The sequence below is a fragment of the Hyalella azteca genome, unplaced genomic scaffold (genome assembly GCF_000764305.2).
Source record: "Hyalella azteca isolate HAZT.00-mixed unplaced genomic scaffold, Hazt_2.0.2 contig10098, whole genome shotgun sequence".
Classification (NCBI taxonomy): Eukaryota; Metazoa; Arthropoda; class Malacostraca; order Amphipoda; family Hyalellidae; genus Hyalella; species Hyalella azteca.
The window spans coordinates 795812-819099 of NW_025940147.1; the positions used below are offsets into that span (position 1 = coordinate 795812).

The 23288-nt window shown below is 39.0% G+C and overlaps 1 long non-coding RNA gene across 1 annotated transcript in view; it reads right to left on the bottom strand.

The window, feature by feature from the left end:
• The window catches only part of LOC125178481, a 138867-nt gene that overhangs the window by 80906 nt on the left and 34673 nt on the right, over positions 1-23288 (bottom strand). The window contains exon 2 of the long non-coding RNA XR_007156918.1: positions 22331-22383. This is a non-coding gene — a long non-coding RNA (uncharacterized LOC125178481). The remainder of the gene's footprint in view (positions 1-22330; positions 22384-23288) is intronic.

The window sequence follows — 23288 nt, forward strand, 5'->3', positions numbered from 1 at the left end:
ATATCATAAAAATTCTAACAGTTTCTTCTGTGAATATTCATTTACGGCATAAATAGGCCTATAGTAAACAACTTATTGTCAAATTGCTCATCAAACGAGCATCAGTACTGAGGAAACTTGATCACAACATAAAACACGAAGTCATTAATATCGACATGAAATACTAGTGTTTTTTATAGAACAAGGAAATGACGCATCGCAATGACCTGCTGACACGCGCGCCATCCTCGGCTTTCAGTTGGTATAATATTCAAATGATCGATACTTCTTAACAGCGCAGGACACATCACGTCGTCTAACCCAGGATTTAAGAGCATCGATTTGATAAAGGAATCCTTTAGGGTTTCATTGGAGATCACTAAATATTAATGAATTTCATAAACAGTATCACTATTGAGGGTGCTCATCAGTAATGTTTTTTTCTCGGCAGATAATGCAAGTGGAACGCGATATAAACAGAACAAAATACTGACATCCAACAACAGACAAGTTTCACATTCCTTTCTTACATCATGTGATAAACGATATTTGTGGAGTAATTTAATTATACTTGTTTATCATCAGCCTAAATTTGTCCAGCAAGAATCTCAAGCTAATAAGAACAATGTTTGATGGAAATGAAGGATGTCAAACACCTCTCATGATATTTATATTCAACCGGATGAACCGGATGAAATTTCCATATAGTACAGGAACCTATTGAAAAACGAACGCTACGTTTACAAACAATATAAAAGAAGTTCGCTTATCACGCAGCACGGTGGCAGCCTATAGCCGTGAAACGTTCGACACTCATCTATTGATCGCTGGTACATGCAACATTATGATGATGCACGACTGTTGGCGCTCAGTTGACAGATGTTGAGAGCCTTGACAGATGACCAGCTCACATTTTCTACTTCTCTCATCGACCGGACTTGCAGGGGCGACAATTTAGCAGGAGTGCCCGCCATTTTAGGCGTAGCTGTCATGGATTTGAGGCAGTGATGGATTGCAATGAAGTGCATAGGCCTGCGCCAGACTCATAAATCGCCGGAGATTGTCTGGCGAGTCAAATTACTGAGCAGCGCGGTCTCTTGTCTCAGCCTAGTCGTGCTCAGTCAAATGAGACATTGCACCACTAGGATTACGAGAGCAGTCTTTTCAACTTATGATCACACTTATGCGCTCTAGATCTCGTATAAATGTTACATTGAAGTAATATATATATGAATAAGTATGTTGTAAATTATGCATGACACACGTAACTAAAATTCCAAAATTTGAATTTTGCGGAAAACGAAAGGAATATATTGACTAAAGATTTCGCATTGTCTGGTCAACTGCAATATTTCTTACCGTAGCTGCTAATGATACGTACAGTTTTTTGCCCGTCAAGAAATATGTTGCTATACTAGGGATAGAAGCATGAAGGGAAATTCGCACTTATCATATTAAATTTGTTGCCGATATTGGTACATAATTTCCTATCCTAGTTCATCTTTGTAACAGCAAAGGGAATCAGATAGATTTATTTATACTGAATTCATTGCAAAGTAAAATGCTCATACATACTTGACAACGCTAAAAAATAATTAAATTAATTGCAACTCGCGGTCAATGCTAAGAAAAACTTGCGCACATTCGCCTCACAAGACAAATGCTGACGTTTGACCTCGGATGGCAGCGCTTGAGTCGTTAAGCTGCAGTTAAATAGACTTCTTAAACTTTCTCATGTCACAAAACTCGTCCAAGTCCAACAGAAACTGGCTGACTGCCCAAATCACAGACAATTACACAAAAAGCCTAACAAATTGCCCATTAGCAATTTGTCTTCATTAGCTCAGTGATGGGAAGAAGTTGCAAACGAGGCCAATATTTCTTTTTTTTACGCAGGATCGTAAATTGTTTCACGAGCCACCAAAAATATATATCACATGTGAGCAAGATAGCTTTTTTGTTCGTGAGTTAGTTTCGTGCGCGGTCAGCAGGATACGATGCCGACGTCAGCAAAATTCCATCACCACAAACTCTGGGCCGCAAACCTAGTTTCAGCTGCACATCATCTTGACCACCCAGCCGCTATACGGCGATGGTCAAGTTTTCCAGAAAAAAAAATTGCAAGGATTACTGAAAAGATATAAGTATTAAAATCACTTGTTTGCTAGAATCGCAAGTGAACCAGGAATTTAAAAGCAAAGAAAATACCAAAAAAAAATCACCATATCTATATAAGAGAATACGTTTCGAAGTCCAGCTCCATCGTCAGTTCATAACACAAAATTCTGTTCGGAAAAAGTACAGTCTGAACTGAACTTTTTCTGAACAGAATTTTGTGTTATGAACAGAATTTTGTATTATGAACTGACGATGGAGCTGGACTCCGAAACGTTTTCTCTTATAAAGATATGGTGAATTTTTGTGATATTTTCTTTGCTTTTAAATTCCTGGCTACTGAAAAGAGAATTGCGGGCAAAAATTGTACCGGATTAGTATTAAGATTCTTATTCTAGCAGTTTCCTAACGTGTAAATAAAATTTCGCGCAATGTTTAACAGACCTTAATAGCATTGACACGTATCAGACTTATGAAAGCAACAGCCTTACCACGCTTCAAGTAGTCTCAACACTTCCGACCTCAAATTGTGAAAATTTACGTTAAAATTTCAAATTAAGGCCTGACCGAATTCCTGTCATTAATAAAATGTGTATGCATTTATTCTTGAGGCATAAAGCGACGTCAAATGCGAGGTCGTCACGAGACTCTCCTCGGAATTATGTGATCGAAATGCCGGCAGTTCTGCCTGCCGTTCGGTAGGTCACAATGAATTCCAATGAATTCTCAATGAGGGCTTGAGACTCAAGAGAAAAGTCAATATTCAACGCGCACGGGGAAAGATTCGGACAAAAACATCACATCACACACAGAGAGGTGAAAGGACACACGAAACATGAGAATTTTATGATCACTCGGTCATACTGTTCATTAATTTACGAATAATGCTGGGAGCTACGATGCAAATCAAGCAGAGATAATCAAATTCTTCTATGTACCTGAATATATCAAGTCAAACAGTTCCATAAAACATTCACGCTCAATACTAACGAACTTGATCGAATTTTCAGCTTATCGCTCAAGTGGCGATTCATTTTTAAACGATAAACTGCAGGGTAAACCGATTATTTGGGCCATAAATCTTTTCATTAATTTGTGCAACTACAATATTACTTATTTTGTAGTTTAAAAATACCAGCCAATTACCACTGCAGAAGTAGACCACGAGTTGCGTCTGGGCTGAAACGAGCACACAATGAAGCGATGCAACGTCCGATAACTCGTGACGAGGGAAGGGAGTTGGATAGACCGATAACTAGTGACGAGGGAGTTGGATTCGGCCTTCAATTCGGACGGTACACAACCTCCATGTCACCGCTTCAACTTAAAGCGAAAAGTAACTAATGAGCAATACTAAAATATTCAACACAAACTCGCATCAGCTTCAAAATGAAGGCTGAGAACGTGCAAATATTTTGATCGCATTGCAAGTTGTTGGTTCGCTGATATTGAGCGGGTCTCAAGCTCAACATGATCGGAGTTACGCTTTACGCACTTGCAAGTTTGAAGTAATGCACATTACAGTCGTTAGCTAGCAATGATATTTGTCTGATTTTTGTACTGGTACAGTATGAAATACAAGAATAATGCGATATCACCTGGATCTGAAATGAAATGAAAAAATTCCCCAGTTCCATCAAGCATTGCTCGAGTATATTAAACATCAGATGTTTAATATAGTATCTGAATCTTTCATTTAAGGGGAGCGTCTACCCCAAAAATTATCTCGGCTATTTACAGACGGATCACTTTGAAACTTGGTACACATATGACACATATGTCAAATCAAAAAATAGACAGCTTTTATTCGTGTCAATTTTTCGAAAAAAATAAAAGAAAACGTGAAATTCTTAGAAAACGGCCAAAAAAGGGGGTACTGTAGAAAAGAACTCCCCCACCCGCCCCCCTTTCATGAAATGTCGTGAAATCATTAATCAACGTACAGATATGGCAGTGGTACCGTTGGATAGGGCAGAATGTCAGCTTTAAAATGAGTATAAAAACCGAAAAAGTGAAAATTTTCAATTTTAGGGTAGACGCTCCCCTTAAATGCATTGCTGAATTACCTTTGTTTCTTTAAACTAAACTAGAAGCACAGTAGCCAAATACGTCGTCCATTCAGTGAGCGAGACCACGATTAATTAGAACATTAGCGAGACACAGGAATGAATGACTAAACGAATTTCCTCATTAGTTTTGAAGCTTCTCTGAATTCTATAACTTCACGTAGCACCTGAAAGCAAACTTGAAGATTTATTTAAATCGACTCATTGACACAAATGATACGGCTACACGTTTGCAATTATCTTTCAACAAAGAATGTAATTAAGTCACGTGAAACGGGACTGAAAAAAATCGAACATTTGCGCAGCGTCGGAAGAATCTACACGTGGCTTCGATGGAAAAGTGACACGGTCAAGCGAGGACCGTAAAGGTGCGTAATTCTGCCCTGAGAACTCAATTACACAGCTTGTCGCCTGGGATCAATAATCCGATAAAGCAGCGACCAGGCGAAGGCCACATGCCGGCCTTACGAAGCCGTCAATTTCCGTTAAATTCGATACATTTTAACATCCTTCAAGTTTCTGAGAATATTTCAATTAATTAGCTTCACATCACAAACGTGACGGTTTCTAAGAAATTATCTTAGTCTGCAAAACTGTGCAATACTTTTTATCTGTTGCCAAAATTATCTCCAATTTCTTGCTATATTGAAAGTGGATCAATCAACGTCAGGGCAATTTAATCTTGCCAACCTTATAATGAATTTTTTTCAAAATACGGATACACAAGAATTTAAGCTGTTAACGTCATCCACCAGCATCGGGTTTGATGTTGGCGAGTCCCCAAGTTGCATACCAGGTAAGGTTAACGAATTTCAGAAAACCGTACGAATGTTCAACAAAATCCATTATTTAACCTTAACACGAAAATAATTATAAAATTCGACTAAATTTTTCGTACTCAATACACACGATAAGTTTGCTTGATGGCGAAACAGCGGTGAACTTTATAGGAGCTGTTAAGTAAATAATACAATGTAAAAATGCAATGATGTAAAATGCAATGACCGTGCAAAGAAGCGATCCCTGATAAGGATTTACATGTGATATAAGCCACACTGGGAGCAAATCAAGCCAATTTACCACCGCAAGCTGCACCGCCCTGAAAGGCTTGCAGAGCCTCGCCGGCTCCGGTGGCGCTGTTATTCGAGCTTCATCTTATAGGCTAATTCCGCGGGAGCCGCACCGAATTAGACGCACTGAAGAATTGGTTCAGGTTACTTGTTCCCGCAAATGAGCTCAAAGTGAGCACACAATATCAGAGATTCTATCTGAATAGAGAAACAAAGATTTTTGGTAATTTGGTACCAGAAATAAAGGAAATAAACTCGAGAATTACCTATTTTTAGGAGACAGCAATTCTGGTAATTGGGAACTTATGCGAGGTGCAGTAAATTCACTAAAATGGAGCATCATTTGTCGCTCGCTGTAATTGTGCACGTGAGCTAAAAGCGCAATTATTCAAATGATTCAGCCGGGGCATTTCGCCGTACATACTAACTGGGACGTAAGTCTTTTTCGACAAGCAGTGCGCTGGTCGTAAGCGGGGTCTATCATTTTTGATCCATATCACTGGATAATCTCGTCTCCTATACAATTCGGTTCAACGGGAACTTATCAAATATCTTGCATCACAGGCTGAAGTTTCAAGATCAAAAGACCACAAGTTGCAAAATTCAAACTATTTCGCCAATAAAGGAGTCGTGTGTTCAAGGCAAATTGCCAGGGCAAGTATTAAAATTGAAAATACTATGCCAGCAGCAAGCGAGCTGCGTTTAATGGAAGGATAATGATGCATTAGGCTTGGTAAAATTTGAGGGCCTGGCTAAGTGGTATGGTAATTAAGATACAGAGAAGCGCTCGCTGGCTGCTCAGCTTCTAACTTCATCTATTGCAGCGCGGGGACGGAGCTGTTTGGCCAGAGGCACACCAAATTATGCTAATAACATCGAAAATACTCAAGTGCCATTACCGGCACGTAGAGGATATGGTTACGTACGGCGATGAACGAACATGCTAGGCTCAGCTGCCTCCTGACGTCTTTGTTAATTTGAGCTCAGTAAGTTTTCGTTCGTTGCCTTAACTTAATTATAAAGAGAAATACGGATGCACTGTAGAAATTCAATTTGATTATTTTCATCACAAGCGATTTCGGTGTGATAAAAAAGACAAAAACAGTGAAGGCAAAACTCAAGAAGTCAAAATAAGAAATAACTGCGTGATTCTCTACAAATTTGAAATTTATCCAATAATAGTCAATATACCTTCGATTTCGTTGTCTTCAACAGAATCAATTACAACATGACCCATTCAAGACATACAATACCCAACAATAATAAATTTTTAATTTTCTTCTCATTGAAAAAGATAATCAGGGTGAGCAAACACGACGCAAGCCGAGCGCAGAAGGCGAAAACTTTGAGCATACCTCAAATTTATACTTCGAACCCGCTTCGCCTTGCTCTCGTACAGTACCTCATAAACAACAATCAACTTTCAGATCCAGGTGATACCCCGGGCACTTAACCATGCAGTGATCGTGACCAAAATGGTCACCTTTTCGTTCAGTTTCGTTACGATCGATTTCCGTAGACGTGGATTACATATGTAATCCACGCGACCAATGTAGGTTAAATAGCCTAGATTAGCTTTGAACTTTTGATTAGGCTATGCTGATAGTCAACGAACTCTTTTCCTACTTTTCAAACAGCAGTAAAAATGGTTTACATAGTCCTCAATGTCATTCTGCTACTTTACGGTAATCTGTTTTACTTTGTAATTAGCTCTGTATAACCGTACTTGTGAAATTTTTCAATTGCGCACGGTTTAACTTGCTACTTTGGCTGTTGCAGTGGAGGCAAAAGCTGCATGGGTGTCCGAGAGAATGCAAGCCATCTGCCATCTGCCCCAACATGCAGTTGGTCATTCTACGCAGCGAATATTGGGAATAGCAAGTACATCAAAAAAATCTTTAGATGCAAGTAGAGAAGACATAGTGAAGAAGAGAAAAGAGGTCATTCCTTAGTTTCCAGTCCTTTTTTTAGACACATTGATGGAAAAATTGTTTATGTTGCACTCAGACAGCTTAATTATTGCTGTGCATGCATGAGTCCATGAATGCCACATCAATGCCACGCATGAGTCCATCAAAGCCATTTCAGATCATGGAGAAGATTTAAGGGAAAAAAATGAAGATCCCTACTCTTTGAATACAGTCAAACTCATACTGAAGCGTTTGTAGCATTAGGCTGCGAGATCATTTCGGAAGTACATTTTCTCTCTGGCTGTGTGTGAAACATAATGGTGACCAAAAGTACAAAGTGACCGGTAAACTATCGGTACTATCTTCAAGTAGGGCCAGTAATTAGATATCCTAAACTCTTAATTTTCAATTTGCGTACATAGGTAGTTTAAGAGTGAATAGAGATTTTTAAAATGACATACAAGTGAAGGTCAAAACACGCGCATGTCCTAAAATCCGACGCTGACCTCAAAACAGAGCAATGAAAAACTGCGCTATGAAAGATAGAATGATCCGCTTCCTGCAATTAGGATTCGAGATATAAAACTCGTTTTTGAGGCACTAGACGTTAAGGCCTTTACGATGACGTTCTGCACGAGAGGGAACAAGTCGATATGACACCAAATGACGTCGCAAATCCACCTGAAGCCTGTGCCAGGCTGCCCCTGAGACGATCTGGCCTGCGCTGCCGCGAGCCGCACTCGCGAGCATCGGTGGAGAAGTAACGCGTGGATGTGTAACAGACATTCCTGCACTCATTAACAAAGATGCAAGACATTGTCGCTCTACACATTCATACCTTACGTTCCCTTATATCTACAAACATTCGAGCACTCACTAAAACAGACGTCAGACAAGCTGCTCACGCCTACAACGAGCTCGCGCTAAGGTTACGAACATCTTTCAAGTTGTTTGGATTAATACCGGTCGAATAAAGCAGCAACTTTTCTGGTGAGTGTTCAACGGTCTTGCCGTCAAGCCACATCTCAGTAAGAAGTGTGATGGCTAAATAGATCAGAGGGACGATGGCTTTTTTGGCCTAAAGTCATCAGAGCCGGAGAAGGAACGGAGCAAGAAGCCACTTCTGATACTTCAGAGCGCGCGTAAAAACCAACCTCCTCGCTCTTCTTCGCACTTATCAGTTCCGAGGCGCTGCAGCAGCCAGCTGCCGACCTCGCTTTTTTTCTAGCAAAACTCTGATGAGTAGTTAAAACTTTAGGAGATATTATAGAAAATAAATAACTTCCTGATTAAGTTGAGGGATAGATCTCATTAGATGATTGTGGTAATGACATATTTCATATATAAGCCGACAGAGGTCGAGTATGCTTTTGAATCGCTTTTATGTTATACAAAATGTAAACAAAAATTACCAACTCAAATATTAAATACATGGCACATAATTTAGCTTCAATGAGAGGGTTGCGGACTTCAGTTCAGCCAGCGTCATTGATATCTTTGCGGTATTAATATTTTTTCAATATTAGAGTAGCTACTCTGCTGCACGTCTGATTTCTAAAACTATAATTAAGTAGGTACTTAAATAAAGCGGTGAGTTTTGCGCAATTCACGTGGAGCTAAGGTAATTCTGCTTGAATCGTTACGATTCATTTTCAACGCTGTAAACCCTTCCATAATATAAATTTCGATACTTTTCATCCTAAAATTGATAGTTCTTGAAAGAGTTGCAAACGGTTTATAAGATTTAGCGAGTCTGAGTTAACAGAATGTAAATACTCTGCGCGAAAACTTCTAGCATTGAAAACTGAGCACAACAGGATTTTTGCCGAAAGATGTACGACCAGAGTGTTAAATAGGGAGAAAATTCACTAGAACCGGCAAGAAAAATGTTGTTGTACACTACCGTTAGATTTTGATGAGAATCCACGTGACGAAAGTGGAAACGAAACGAGATATTTTCTAAAGAAAAATCAAAATAAAATCTGGAAGCTATGGCGCGCAGAAATAAAATCGGGACTGAAAAAGTCAATGAAAGTTGTCCGGCTGGCTTTATTAAAAGCTCACGTGAATGAAACAGAAGTATCTAACGGGTCTGAGGACTCGTAAAAATGATTGCTTTAAAAACACTCTCAGTTATTTCTCTTAATGTTACCAGGATTACCAAACTCGTACATGGCCTTGTCATCCAATGTCTCATGCAGGTTTAAAAAATATGACTTTCCTCATATGTATGATTTCCACGAGCAAATTACTTTAAATTTATGAACAATCAGTTCTCGCTGAAGACACGAACTACTTAATTGTACGCGATAGCAGTAAAAATCGATGCCATTGAGCATCAAAAATATTCGTGAAAAATAAGAACACACTGTCGCATTACCAGAATCACAGCCTTAAAAATAACTTCGTGATCAACTTAAGAACCAAAATCTCAGACGACGTTACATTATGCACACGCTTTTTAAGAGATGAATGGTAGTGGAGAATAGGCATGAATGCTTAATCATAATCAACAATGTAAAGCATTTTATAGTAGCTGTTGCATAGGGCGGTGATATATAATTATAAAGTTTATCTTTTTCTATCCATCCATCCTCCTGCATCATAACTGTAAGGGACATTTAATTGTCTAGGAACTCTCAGAGTTAAAACAATAATCGACTTTGATCAATAAAACTTAACTGAATCATACAAACCTGCGAACAAAGCTTAATTTGAAAGAGATAATCAAAGCATAAACTTTGGTAGGAATAGTATCACAAAACATAACATTGAGCATCTCGCTAATTGAACAATCGAGTTAGGCCGATTAATAAAAAAATAACGCCATTTACGTCATCACTCTAGGAAAATACTGTACCATTCAACAAAAAAAAAGTCCGGAAACGTCCGTAAAATGAAGCAAGCAAACTAGACGAATTGAGGGAAATTTGATACAAATTACGGTTAATTAGAGGCCATAATTGGCCCTCCGAGAGATGATAATGCGGCCGGACAAGCGTGATGAGAGCGGAACAGGGGCGATGACGTAGCAAAGGCACACGGGTTGCTCCATCACCTTGATGTCTCCATTACTTTGATGCATGTTGATAGGCTTAATTCTACTCGTGCGCTGTCATGGAACTTACTATGGACCGTATCAACCTTACCTAATGACTGCGGGCTACATTATTCACACGCAGCTACCGGACTCTTGCATCACTGAAATACGCTAGTGCGGCTGTAACCCTGAAACATTTATAGCATTGCGAATAGGCAAGATAAATAATTCAAATGAGGTACAAAATAGAACAGGATGGGAGAACAGAACTCCTTAATGCCAATGTATCCGGCTGCGTGTTGTTACTAAAATAATGTATTTGGGAACGTAAAATAATCATGTAATAATATCCCATGAGCTAAGCTGCGTTTACAGAAACAAAAGCATAACCGCGATAAAATTTATTGTGTACATTGATTGCTAACGCCGAGTGGTAAATGCAAACAAGCTGAAGTGTTGCGCGAAATTGGACAAATACAATTCTTCCTTCATTTTCAGGTTTCGATCATTTCGATTATCTAATACCGTTCCTGAAAATTTGTTCTTAGTTGTTCACCAATTCCATAGAAAACGATCCCTCGTTCGTGCTAACCATCCCCTAGAGCACAATCTCTTTCAAGGATGACTACCTTCCAGAAAGCTATTATTCTTTTCCTTTAAAATGTTTCCCCCTTTCCACCATCTCCAGCAACGCCAACCCTCCCTTACCATCACCGAGGGCAGCTGTGTATCGACGAGCCCCTCGCACGACCAGGGCGAGGGCGGCGTGTTTGCTCGGCATCAGGGCCCGGAAGAGCGACAAGTGTCATGCAAATAAGCTGCGTCTCCAACAAGGGCGTAAAGCTTCAGTAATGGACTCGAGAGTACTGCCTCCAGGCACGGGCGTGCTTTACAAATTCAAAGCGATTATTGATGAGAAATATTCAATAATAATAATATTTTATGCAAATTCTACATTGGTAACTCGTTTTGCAGTCACCAAGCAGTTTCCTGGGCTCGTGGCATGGAATTGGCTGATGGTTCTACATAGGTGGTCTTAGCAGAGAATCGTGGGATAACGATTCTGGCCTCACATATCAACTGAATAAACGATGTTGCAACACAAGTAATTACAAATTGGTTGGAGCTTCGAAGCATTGCGACTGAGTGCACAGGAAAAAGACTCACAAGTCAGTTTTTTCTAACAAATTTTCGCAGAAAGAAAGTGGTTCCGCGTTAGCGTGAATAATGTGACGTTCAAAAAGTCCCGATTAATCAAGAACGTTTTACTCGTATCTCTCATTTTGAGAGCCAATTTTACATTCCGACGATATGATTCAACTGGTTTCTCGTAATAGTAATTTCAACTTGGCATTCATATCATATCGAGGTTGTGTTTCCAGCTCGTCTTAGCCACGCGAGAGTGTAAAAGCAACCTACCAACAAATGGTTGCTGGATGAATGCCTCTGGAGATCAAATGAGCGAGTCTCGTTATTCAACGCTTCTAGTCGCATTCACGCTCGGAACAAAACCAGCATAGTACTTGGAATAATTTATTCGAAAACTATGGAGATTAGGGCCATTAATTTAAATACTAACTCGAAGCATACATAAAAAAAATTATTATTATTAATACCTCAAGACGGTTATAAATCACTAATATATTATAAAATTTCGAAACAATTCATGAAATTGAATAAACGATTGAAAACTCGTAAATTTCATTCAATTTACAAATGGAAGTTTAATGAAGATTTAGGGTTAATTATGTAGAAGTTTGATTGAGTCTATCATTCCCCTAATTTGACATTCTAAACGCGATTCGGGATATAATATTTTCAAATTACCGGAAATGATAATTCCACGCAACTTTGAATCAAGCAGTGAGCATAGTTCATTTATGAAAGTTTTGTTTGAAGGTGTGTTTGTAGGTGTGTTTGTAGGTGTGTTTGTAGGTGTGTTTGTAGGTGTGTTTGTAGGTGTGTTTGTAGGTGTGTTTGTAGGTGTGTTTATAGGTGTGTTTGTAGGTGTGTTTGTAGGTGTGTTTGTAGGTGTGTTTGTAGGTGTGTTTGTAGGTGTGTTTGTGGCCTCAACTGTGAATGAACAAGTCTCTCGTACGTATACGAGATATCCATGCGTGTGTCCATAAAGCCTATCATGTTTTGATACTACCTTTAACTGAATTCTATTTTTAATGATGAAAACGCTTAACTTTTCTCAGAGGAAAGTTTCTGAAATAGAAATTTGAATTTTTTTCGATTTAATATATGTAGCATTCGTTCTATAAAAATATGCCATTTCTCCAAATTAAAACATGGGAGTTGAATATGAGTTGAGTTATTAAGCTTAATTTAAAATAGCCTTTTCTTACAGACATTACTTTCGTTTGGAGAATTTGCAAATAGATTCGGGTTTATGCAACAATTATAAATAATATTCTGCAAGATTGGATCAGAAATAATGAGACTTAAAAAACGACGAATTTCAATCGCTGAGCCCGTCTTTGCAGGCAACGCCGGGAAACCAACTAGGATCTGATAAAAAAAATCCAGCAGACGACACGAGATCGATCTAGATTTCTTAAGAAATGGCTGTACCGAATGCTATTTTGTTGCTAATGTTAAAAAAAAATATTTTTGCCAAAAACGATTAAAAGAATTACTGAAAAGTTTATGCGTCGGCTATCTAATAGGACGGTTAGAAAATAATGCGAGCTCAAATCTTAAGGCGTTGCAGACTGACGTGAATTTGCGACAGCGAGGTACCGGCAACACAAGACTGCGTGACTCGTGTCGATTACGGTGCCTCCTGGTGAAATATGAGTTTTTTGCTGATTATCAAGGTGAAAAGTAAACTTTCTTATTATGAATTAAGCAATATAATCGTTATCTCATATATCAATTCATTATCATGTTGGTTGAATAAACACATTTTTGTGGATCTGGATCATAAATAATGCGGACATTCTTACAAACCTTATTCTCGAAGATTGGTCACTCGAATAAGATGAGCATATTTAAGAATTTCGATAAATTTCATCATTTGAACATCGATCATTGCAATATTTTATCAATATATTAAGACGTGACTCAAAAACGCGTTAATAAAGATAATGGCTAACCTCAACTTTAACTGCAATAGAGAGAACGAAAAAGCACCGCGTCGCCTTCAGAAGAATGTGAGGAAGCTTAATATTATTTCCGAAGTGCTTGAGAATATTCAAGGGCCAGCAAGACTAATGGAGACCATCTAATGAGCGCGCGTCTTCAGCATGCGTAGGTTTATGCATCGAGCATTGAAATTGACCATTCATGTCACCATAAATTGAGTTAAGAAAAAATATGAACGGGGTTGAATTGGATAATTTACGATGAAATACAATTCTAGTCATGCTTTATACGGATTTTTACATTAAGACACCAACGGTTGGAGCCTTGAAGTGAAACTAGACGAGTGGCTTGCCTTTCGTGAGCCTGCAGTTTCGAATCACATCAACCGAAAATTAAATCCAGAGCTACGCTCTCATACTTTCTGGTCCCGAACTAAGTCGTTCACCGTTGTTTCTTGTCGTTACGATAGTTTGTAATATATTTTGTAACCGAAAACAATCTTCTTGAACAATTTATGTTCTAACAACAGAGTACCCGAGGCATTAGTTAACCATAAAAAACTCAAAGTTTGTAAAGTTTTTTTTTACTTGACAATTTATTGTCATACTAAGAGTCAAGAAACCCATTACTTTCAACCGGATCTTGGTTCGGGTAGGGACATGTCTCAAGGGCGAGTTTAGGTCTCATCTAATTTAGGTGGGCCAGAGATCACAGCTAGATTTCTTGCTACTCTGTATCAACAGGGATCCTAACAGCAAGAAATTTTTTACGAGAAATTTAGATGACGCTCATTTTTATCGACATCGTGAAGTACCGATTCCAACACTAATAAAAAAATCAGCAAAGAAGATTCAAGACATTAATTAGAATAAATCACATATGTATTGAGTGAAATTTTGCATATTAATATCCGGAAACGCAGCATAAATTGTCAAATAGGAGTAGAAGGTACAATAACGTTTGAGAAAGTTTAGCTGAAACTTCGAGGAACCTCACTAAATTTCACGCAGCCAAGATGCCGCTAAATTAGGGCAGCAAAACTGATTGATCTCTAACTAAGGCAAGTACAAATACATTAAGGAAATTCATATCAGTAAAATGAGAATCGAAAATTATTTGCAGTTAACCCCTTGATTAGGAATATTCGACAAATCCTGAGTAAAATTATAGAAGCAATTTTTTTAAAGTCATTGCATGTATATTTGCAAAACAAAACTGGAAATGAAACTACTATCTAAATGAACGTTCTCCAAACTGGTGAAAACAAATGCTATTCATAGCCAGCGCTCGGTGCATTGGGAGTAGAGGAGCTAGTTAAGCGAATGATGCGAGTGTCGTGTTGCCATGCATCGTTAGCTCAGGATGGTCGCAATTCATGCCGTTTTCAAATTTACAACATAACTGATGTCACTCTCGAATCTAACTCATTTTCCCTCAGTGATAGGTGAGCAGTAACGAAGTTTATATTCTTACAAAAAAAATATAATTTGGCCCCATGATCCAGGCGTTTTCACAGCTCATTAGGCACACAGTTTTCTATTCATGCGACCCCGCATAGTTCTATATGCCAGGCTTCAGGCCTCCACAGGCCCGTTCCAGGCCATATTTCAGGCCTCATTACTCCCCGAGACTCGTATGGGTCCAAAATTCGTCCTCTACCGTACATTGTAAAAATAATATCTAACACAATATGTAAGAATCTACTTAGTGAAGGATTTTACAATAGGAATTTAGAATCGCGAAAAATTATCGAGAGCTATTTTTTACCGTCCGAGCTACCATTAATTAAAAAATTGATGTACCGTTTTAGGTTATATATGTACGTCAGCAGGGCGGAGAAGCTCCAATTTTACGATTTGAGTTGCAAAGTGCCAGGCCTGGCAGGCAAGGGATGCATTACGTTGGACACTCGCTTTCAAAACGGCAAGATCAATCATGACGTAATCAGACATAGAAATAGCAACATGAAAAATAAATCGTGCATGGTGCATTCTAGAAGATTTTGAACTTCAAATGCATTATTTTTCATTCTGTAACTCGTAAATTCTCTAAGTAGGAGAAAAATTTCAATGAACATAAACCATAAAAAATTGAGCATCGATAGCATTTTCCAGCAGACAATACAATTTCCTTCAATTAATTCATTCAACTAATTCACCCATTTTAACTTGGCATCAACTTGAGAGTTAAGCATAGAAATTATAATGCTAAGCTTTGACCTTGAACAGCTTACAGATTCAGTTTCGCCTTAAATCGAGCGTAACTATAAATACTGGCGCAGCTCATTCATCAGCATGTACTACTAACGGTGTAGCACATTCATCTCCATGTTGATATTAGCTTCGGCAAAGAAAAGCAGATTAGATTCTCAACCTAGTATCCCAGAGGTCAATAATCCATCTCGTTTTATCCTACCCTAAAGGTTAAATGCAATCTTTAGTTTAGTTTCAACTAAAGCCTAGACAAATTGATAAATTTATTCAAACCATTGCCGGCCAATCCTGTCCTTCATCGGCCACCCAAAACCTGACCGTAATTCTGAGGCGGGTGTTGGAGGCGGCCAATGCTTCAGTCGCTTCATTAGTCTGGTATTGAAGGCACGCTCAGAGCTACGCACAGCTGCACTGAACCAACGCTAATCTTACCGAGCCTCGTCATTTGGGAGACTGTATTCAAACATAGCAAGAGCATATTAGTAGAATTAACTTCTTTGAAACTACTTATTTCGACTTACCTTCAACGATTCTAAAGCCCAAAGCTTCGTGTACTTTCTATTGATTAATTTCTAGTATTTGCTTCTTCCTAATTGCTAAGAAAATAATGCTGCAGCTTATGTTAAGTTTTATTTCGGTTTTTTCCTTGAACTTATGTGCACCTCCAAGTAATGCATTTTGTTTTACACCAAGTAATAAAGAATTTTCAATACTATAATGCCTTAAATTAATTCACTTGCAGTATATCCCTTAGTTTTTGTTGCTTCCAATAATCTCTGATTCTACCTTCAGATTCTCATCATTTTCCACCACCAGTTAGGCGGGTGATACGGGCAACCGAGGCCATTATTTGCTCAGTCATTGGAAAGTCGGGGACGATCCGCTGTTCAGCTCTTCGTCAAACGAAATCTACTTATATTATATTGGCACTGGAAAAAACGGAGCTGGTTTAGCAATCTCAGCCAAAATACATATACACAACATCCACTTCTCTCCGCTCTCTTAACACGAAGTTGCACGAAGTTTGAATGAAATATCGGACGGCAGTGCCGGAGTGACGTGATCTGGCCACGGCAGGTGCTTCGTTTGGTCGCCATTGAACGCGAGATTCGCTAATTAATGCCTTTGTGCGAGGCCTGATGGGAATATAATTAGTGGCTGCAGCTTGGCGAGGCTCTGTGTGAAAAAAGCCATTGGTAATTTTTAGCAAAAGTCATCGCGGGAACGGCGGGGCAAACTAGCGGAAAACTGACGTGGCTGGGACATTGCAGGGTCACCTATGGAACATATGTATGGAGCAGCCTTTCTTACTATATTAACCTATTATATTTTAGTCTAAAATTTATATTAAATCATCATAAGAAACAGAAACTAAATAAAAGGCGCTCTGTCATTCGAACACACAAGCAAACGTGTGAAAAATAGCATCTTCACTACATGAAGACGCTAGCAAACTATAAGAACATCATTTTCACATCTCCGTGTTAGTTCAGCACAACTTTGACGCTAGCCGCCTACACGAAGCTGGTGATGTCATCACAAAGTATGATGGCCACCACGATGGTGACAACGGAAGGGCCATATTCCGAAATTATAATCGATTAGCAGGAGCACGAGGCAAAAATGAGAGCGAATAATGCGGTAAAGGATGCAGTAATGAAGTGATTAGAGGCAGCGCTTCCCGCGAGCATAAACAAGGCCTGAGCAGCGAGCCGGACTGACTTGAACCGGCTCAAAATATTCCTCGGCGGCAGGAAAAAATAATCCGCGATAAAAACGCCTATTCGAAAATCAGCGATAATTTTGACATTGATATCACTTCTGCCGACACGGAGACAAAAAGCATGACTAAGTAGAAAAGATTGTTGCGGCATTAGTCAATGGTCATAAATGTAGAGTAACAGGTAATTCACTAGTAAAAAGCAGGATTGGAAACTAAAAATACTTCAAGCGTCAAAATCAGAACTGAGAATGGCAGGAAAAAAGCTGAGTGAAAACTTGCCACGTCCCCGTTGGCAGGTACTAACATCTAAATCTGTGATAGCTCATTACCTAAAAAAATGTTGTTGCTGTCGCTGCATTTGTTAGCAATACGAACAAATTAGACGACAATAGATTTCAGTTTCAACTTTGGAAATGTACAAAAAATAGTAAGACACATAATTTCTTTTATCCCACAGCAAGTTTAGTTAAGCCAGGAAAATTAAGGACTTTTGCATGGTGAACATGCTGTTATTTCCTCATCTAAGAATGACAGCTGATGTGAACATAGTTTACAATCCTTGACTCATCAACCTAGTAAGTTAAGTATGGAACAATTGTGAAGATACCCGAGAGAATGTCTCCATATGTCTCCATTGCATTCAACTCTCGAAGATCAGAAACTCCCACAACAACAGTAATAACGTAAGCTTTACATATTCAATATCATGAATAGTTGCCGTCACAGAAATATCAGCTAATAACGACAAATAATTGATGTGACTCGAGTCATCCCTGTAGGTCTGCTGCACCCACGATCGTCCATTGATGCGCCATGTAGAGGAGGTGTGAGTGGCAGTATGAATGGAACTCGAATCGATCTGTGGTCCTTAGCTGGCCGCAAATAATCATGCGCAGGCAAGCATTACTGCCCATTCCAATCGATCGATTTGATAAAGAAACGCCAGTTGACGCGGCGTTTCATCATCAGACAGGATGGATGTATGGCTAGCCAACGCCTCGCGTGCACGCGAACGCTCGAAATGATCGGGACGACCTAACCGTGTTTAGGCCACGGCGAGACCAGACAGCCGCTGTGCCACTATTAATTGCCAGCAGCGAGGGTGGAAAAAGAGCGGTAAATAAAGGATAGAGACAGCAAAATAAATTTTAATCTGGGAAAAATCAAATATTACTGGAAAATTTGATTGAAAAATTATATCTCATTTATAATAGTTTTTCATACATCACAGCTTTTTTTCTAAATAAACCGCATAAAATTCGGAAATTTCGATCGTTAGTTAAAGCCGTAATTAATATCATAGAAATGTACCAAGAACAATCGTAGCATTATAGATAAAACGATCGTTATAGGACGCTCATGTGCATGTGCAAAATGATCAGCAATTATCTATAAGCACCACGCATGATGACCGTACAAGCAATCATGCACCACGCATGATGACCGTACAAGCAATCATGACACGCATGATGATCGTACAAGCAATCATGCACCACGCATGATGATCGTACAAGTAATCATGCACCACGCATGATGATCGTACAAGCAATCATGCACCACGCATGATGATCGTACAAGTAATCATGCACAACACATGAAGTTCGAGCAAACAATTGTGCACCACGCATGATGATCGTACAAGCACGGCCACGCACCAACCGATTTCAGCCCGAGCAGTGCGGTAAAGCGCGAATTTAGCGTAGACAAATATTCTATGTTATAAACAATCATAACGACAGGATGACCGCAGCACACCCTTAGAAATAATAAATATATTCACTAAATCAGTGCTTTTACAATGGTTCAGTAATAATTAATATGACAAATGACACGTATTGGTAAGTAAGCAAAGTGAGCCAATTAAATACTTTTTATTAAAATGTGCAGTAATCCTACTAAATTGCATGTATTATTTCAATGCGAAAAAGCAATATCCATACTTGAAGCGAGTTCATAGTTAGGGTTGCGAGTAAAGTTCATCACGAAAAATGGTCATTCAAGTACGGATAATGAGCAATATTCATGAAGGTTCTGAGCTAAGGATGTCTGGGAAGCAGCATAACATAAAACCGAGGATATTATAATAGACACAATTGTAGGGTGAGGTGGTGCGGATAAAGCATGTTAAAATTTTAATAGAGACGCGTTCCTAGAAAAACTGCGACATATTATCAATATTTTCTGGTATCAAGCCACGAACATCATGAAACAAGCAGCATATTGAGGTACTTTGAGTCACGTTCATGGTAAGGGTGGTCACTGCGGGCACATCAATTCAAATCTCCTTCAATGGAGGTCCGAGAAAAAGTCTTAGGAGACACATTGCCACAACAGAAGGCATTGAGGGTCAGATTCACGTTTTTGAAGGTCCAGAGTGAGCTCAATTAAAATTTATGCGTCTCTTATTGTAATAAAAAACCAATTTCGTGCTCACTCGATGTTATGTCATACAAGACCTAATGAATCCAATGCGCAATATTAAGTCCAAAGAAAAGAGCACAATGTTAAGAGAGTTTTGCAAATAATTCATCGGCATTTCGAAAGAAAACTAAAAATTGAATAGAAATGCATTAAAAATTGTAGATCGCCCATCATAATTCACAAGAGAATAAGAAATCCCAGTTGAATGGTAATAAAAATTTTCGAAATAAAGACACAAGCATGTTGGCCAAAAAAGTACAATGTCGGCTGTAGATTACCGCGAGGAGTCATTTATAGTCTAAAAGAACACGCGTCTAATTTTTCCCAAAGGTTGGAGCCACGATGCAACAATTCCTCCGTGAAGCGTCATGCGAGGACCTGCGTGGCGCTAATAAACGCTTCTCAGTCTCCCTGAAGCCAGCAAATGACGTCGACGTCCCGATAAACAGAGCCTGTTGGTCGCGCGGCTCACTGCGCTGTTATATAGCAGGTATGTCACTCCTATAGGCCTAAACGTCCTGCCTGGGCCTTCACTTCCCTCTTCACTCGTCGAGCTCTGACGAGGACACTCACTGGCCCTCTCACTTGGTTAGGTTTGCGTGTCACTCGCTGTGTTTCCCGTGCCTGTTTTCTTCCCATAGCTCGTTCAGTGTCATGCTCTAGTAGTAACTTCGGCATTTTTCAGTCTCTCAATTCATCTTCAGTGTCCTATACAAAATCGTTTCGCAAATCATTCATAACTTTAAATGTATTTTAGAACGACGCTATTACACCTACGTCGCTGTTACACATTTTGTAAGGTCTAACATCGACAGACGAACTTTTCATCAAAAAATACTATCATACATTGGTTCAGCAATCGCGAAATCAAATGAGCAAGTTATAATCAAACAATCGTTGATCGTTGATATTATAACTTTTTCAAATGATAAAGTTATAAAATCAACGAAAACTACCAACTGATAAAATTGTTACACGTAAACAAAATGCCATCGCTCGAACCTGGCGCTGCAACTATGCAGAAAATTCGGCAGGTCAAAATAAAAGGAATAATGGAGGCCGTAAAGAAATTGGCCGTCACCGACAGATGGCAGAGCGGCCACGTGCGCAGCGGAGCGTCGAGTCGTTCATGTTGTGGACGAGAACAGCGCCAGCCATCACGCAGCCCTTGCACGGAGCATCACGCACTCACGCATTGCTCGGAGCATCACGCACTCACGCATTGCTCGGAGCATCACGCACTCACGCATTGCTCGGAGCATCACGCACTCACGCATTGCTCGGAGCATCACGCACTCACGCATTGTTCGTCCCCATGCCTCACGCACTAGTCAGGTTAGCCTCTAAGGCCGTCGCTTGTACTGTATGAAAACATCGCTTGTTAAAATTTATTGTCTATTTAATTTGTTAACGTTTATACGCTTATCGTTTGTCTCGTGTTAAGAGGCAAAGTCGACTCCAAAGTCGACAACCTTAACTCCTTTCAGTACGAGCGAACACTCCTATTACTGTTTTCACTATTTTCTTCCTAATAGTTCTCTTCATGAGGCCAACTGTAGCGATACAGTAGAACTGGAGGGTTTAATAGGAATAGATATATTGCAGTTCTTGAAAGATTTCAGTGTAGTTCCGTGCTTGCGTGGCAGTGCTTTTTCATTAGCAGGTAAACTTATTCCCTTTGGTGATGTAGAGAATTTCTTAACTTCAGGTCAGATTACTTCTCTTAGCAAGGTTTCAAGTGCAGTGTCAGATCATTCTGTATCCTCATCATTGGTCAATTTTGTTCTGGATCCCGTCTGCACATGCAGAGATCCTATAGTGCACGAGTTCCTCAACGCACTTCGTGCTTTTCATTACCTCCTGGCTTCGTACTGCGAACCTATTCTCTTTTCGGAACTACAACAATAAAAGTTTCAACGCTTTCTTTGTTCTTTAATTTCCAATTGTACCGAAATTCAATACGCTCAACCGAAAACCTTAACCAAAAAGCTATACCGACTTGCAGAAACAGTATAAAAGGAGTCTTTCAACAGCCTAGTGCCTTATTATGAAGCTAATAATTTGTAAAGGATACCAATCAGCCTTAGAGTTTTAGTCCACGAAATCGGTGACTCGTAAGGTAGCAGTCAGAAAAAACATTTCTAAGCCCTTTTCAAATACACGTACATAAAAAGTACAGCTGAACTTAGTCATTGTCCACATAGAGTCAAGATAACTATCTCTCGCAGCTTGGCGGTCATGAACTCGAAACTAGAATTAGAAAAATAACTTATTTCAGAGAAAGTCTAAGAATTATGATCGTTTTTTTTGCGCGACATTCAAGTTAAATTGCATGCATACTATGGTCTACCGAGGCCAGCAACAGCATGAGTAAATTTGTGAATTATTAAATTTAAATTATTCAAGTAAATTTTATACCAAAGTTGGAGCATATAATCGTGATAAGAGAAAAATCAAAGTGTTTTGGGGGAAATTCATGTCTTCATTTAGAACTTTCATTGCCGTCCAGCATACCTAGTAGCCTAACTAATCAAACTACAACAAATTAACGTTGGCAGATCACATTGAAAGAATCAAACAAGAAGATATTTATGAACAAAAAATATTTTGGACTTGACCGTGAAAGGAAAGTGTTCAATTCCGAATTGTTAAGAAATTTTCGTCTACACACACAAAGCATAAAGATTTGTTGATGTGGCTCACCTCAGTGCAGTAGATGGCGAAGTCGAGACAGCTTTTATCGAGTGCACGGACGGCTGAAAATATAAATCTTTTTATGACTTATCAAAACAGGTCAATTAATAAATACATTTGTCGAGTCATCAAAGACGGGATTTCGTTACATTAATTTGTAAACCTGAATATTGAACGAAGTAATAACAGGTTCTTTCCAAACTATATCAGTATACTATAGTATATGTCAAATAATAGGATCAAGAAATTTTAGAACTTAGAACATTTAAGAACTAATGATTTTTTTAATTATGCCAGCTTAAGATAATTGATAATGTAATTTTACTACGGTTGGATGCCATACGATTTTCTTTATGATCTTAAAGTAAGATTTATTCGTCTTAGTAGTATCACACACTCGAGGTAACACGACACACCAGCACACACCACAGCCATGAGTACACTGCCGAACCGCGAGTGAGGGAAGCAATGCTGCAGAGCTACGAGCGTACGACAACCTGAGCCCCTGCAACTAGCAGACGACGATCACTACTTTACGACAGACGAATTAAGTATTTCAGCTCACGCATGGTATGAAATTTAAATAAAGATTCGGAAGTAAATATTGAACTGGACAACAATTAGAACGAGAACATATAAATAAAACCTATGCAGTGGAGCACCAGTATTATACAAGAAATTTCGCATAAAATTATACTCCGAATATAAGCCTTATACATAATACATGAATGCAACCCGAATATTAGCCATACCTTAGTACAAAACTAGGACTGATGCAGTGATGCACGTTTGGAAACGGGAAATTTTGCTAAAAACTTTCTCTTACGATAGAGAAGAGATAAAAACAGACGAAAAAAAATACGTAGAAAATTCTACATTATAGGAAAATGTCAACAAAAAGAACTTAAGAGAAGCTAAGAAACCGTTCCAAATTATTAGAAATGTATATAGTCAGTTGTTGAAAACA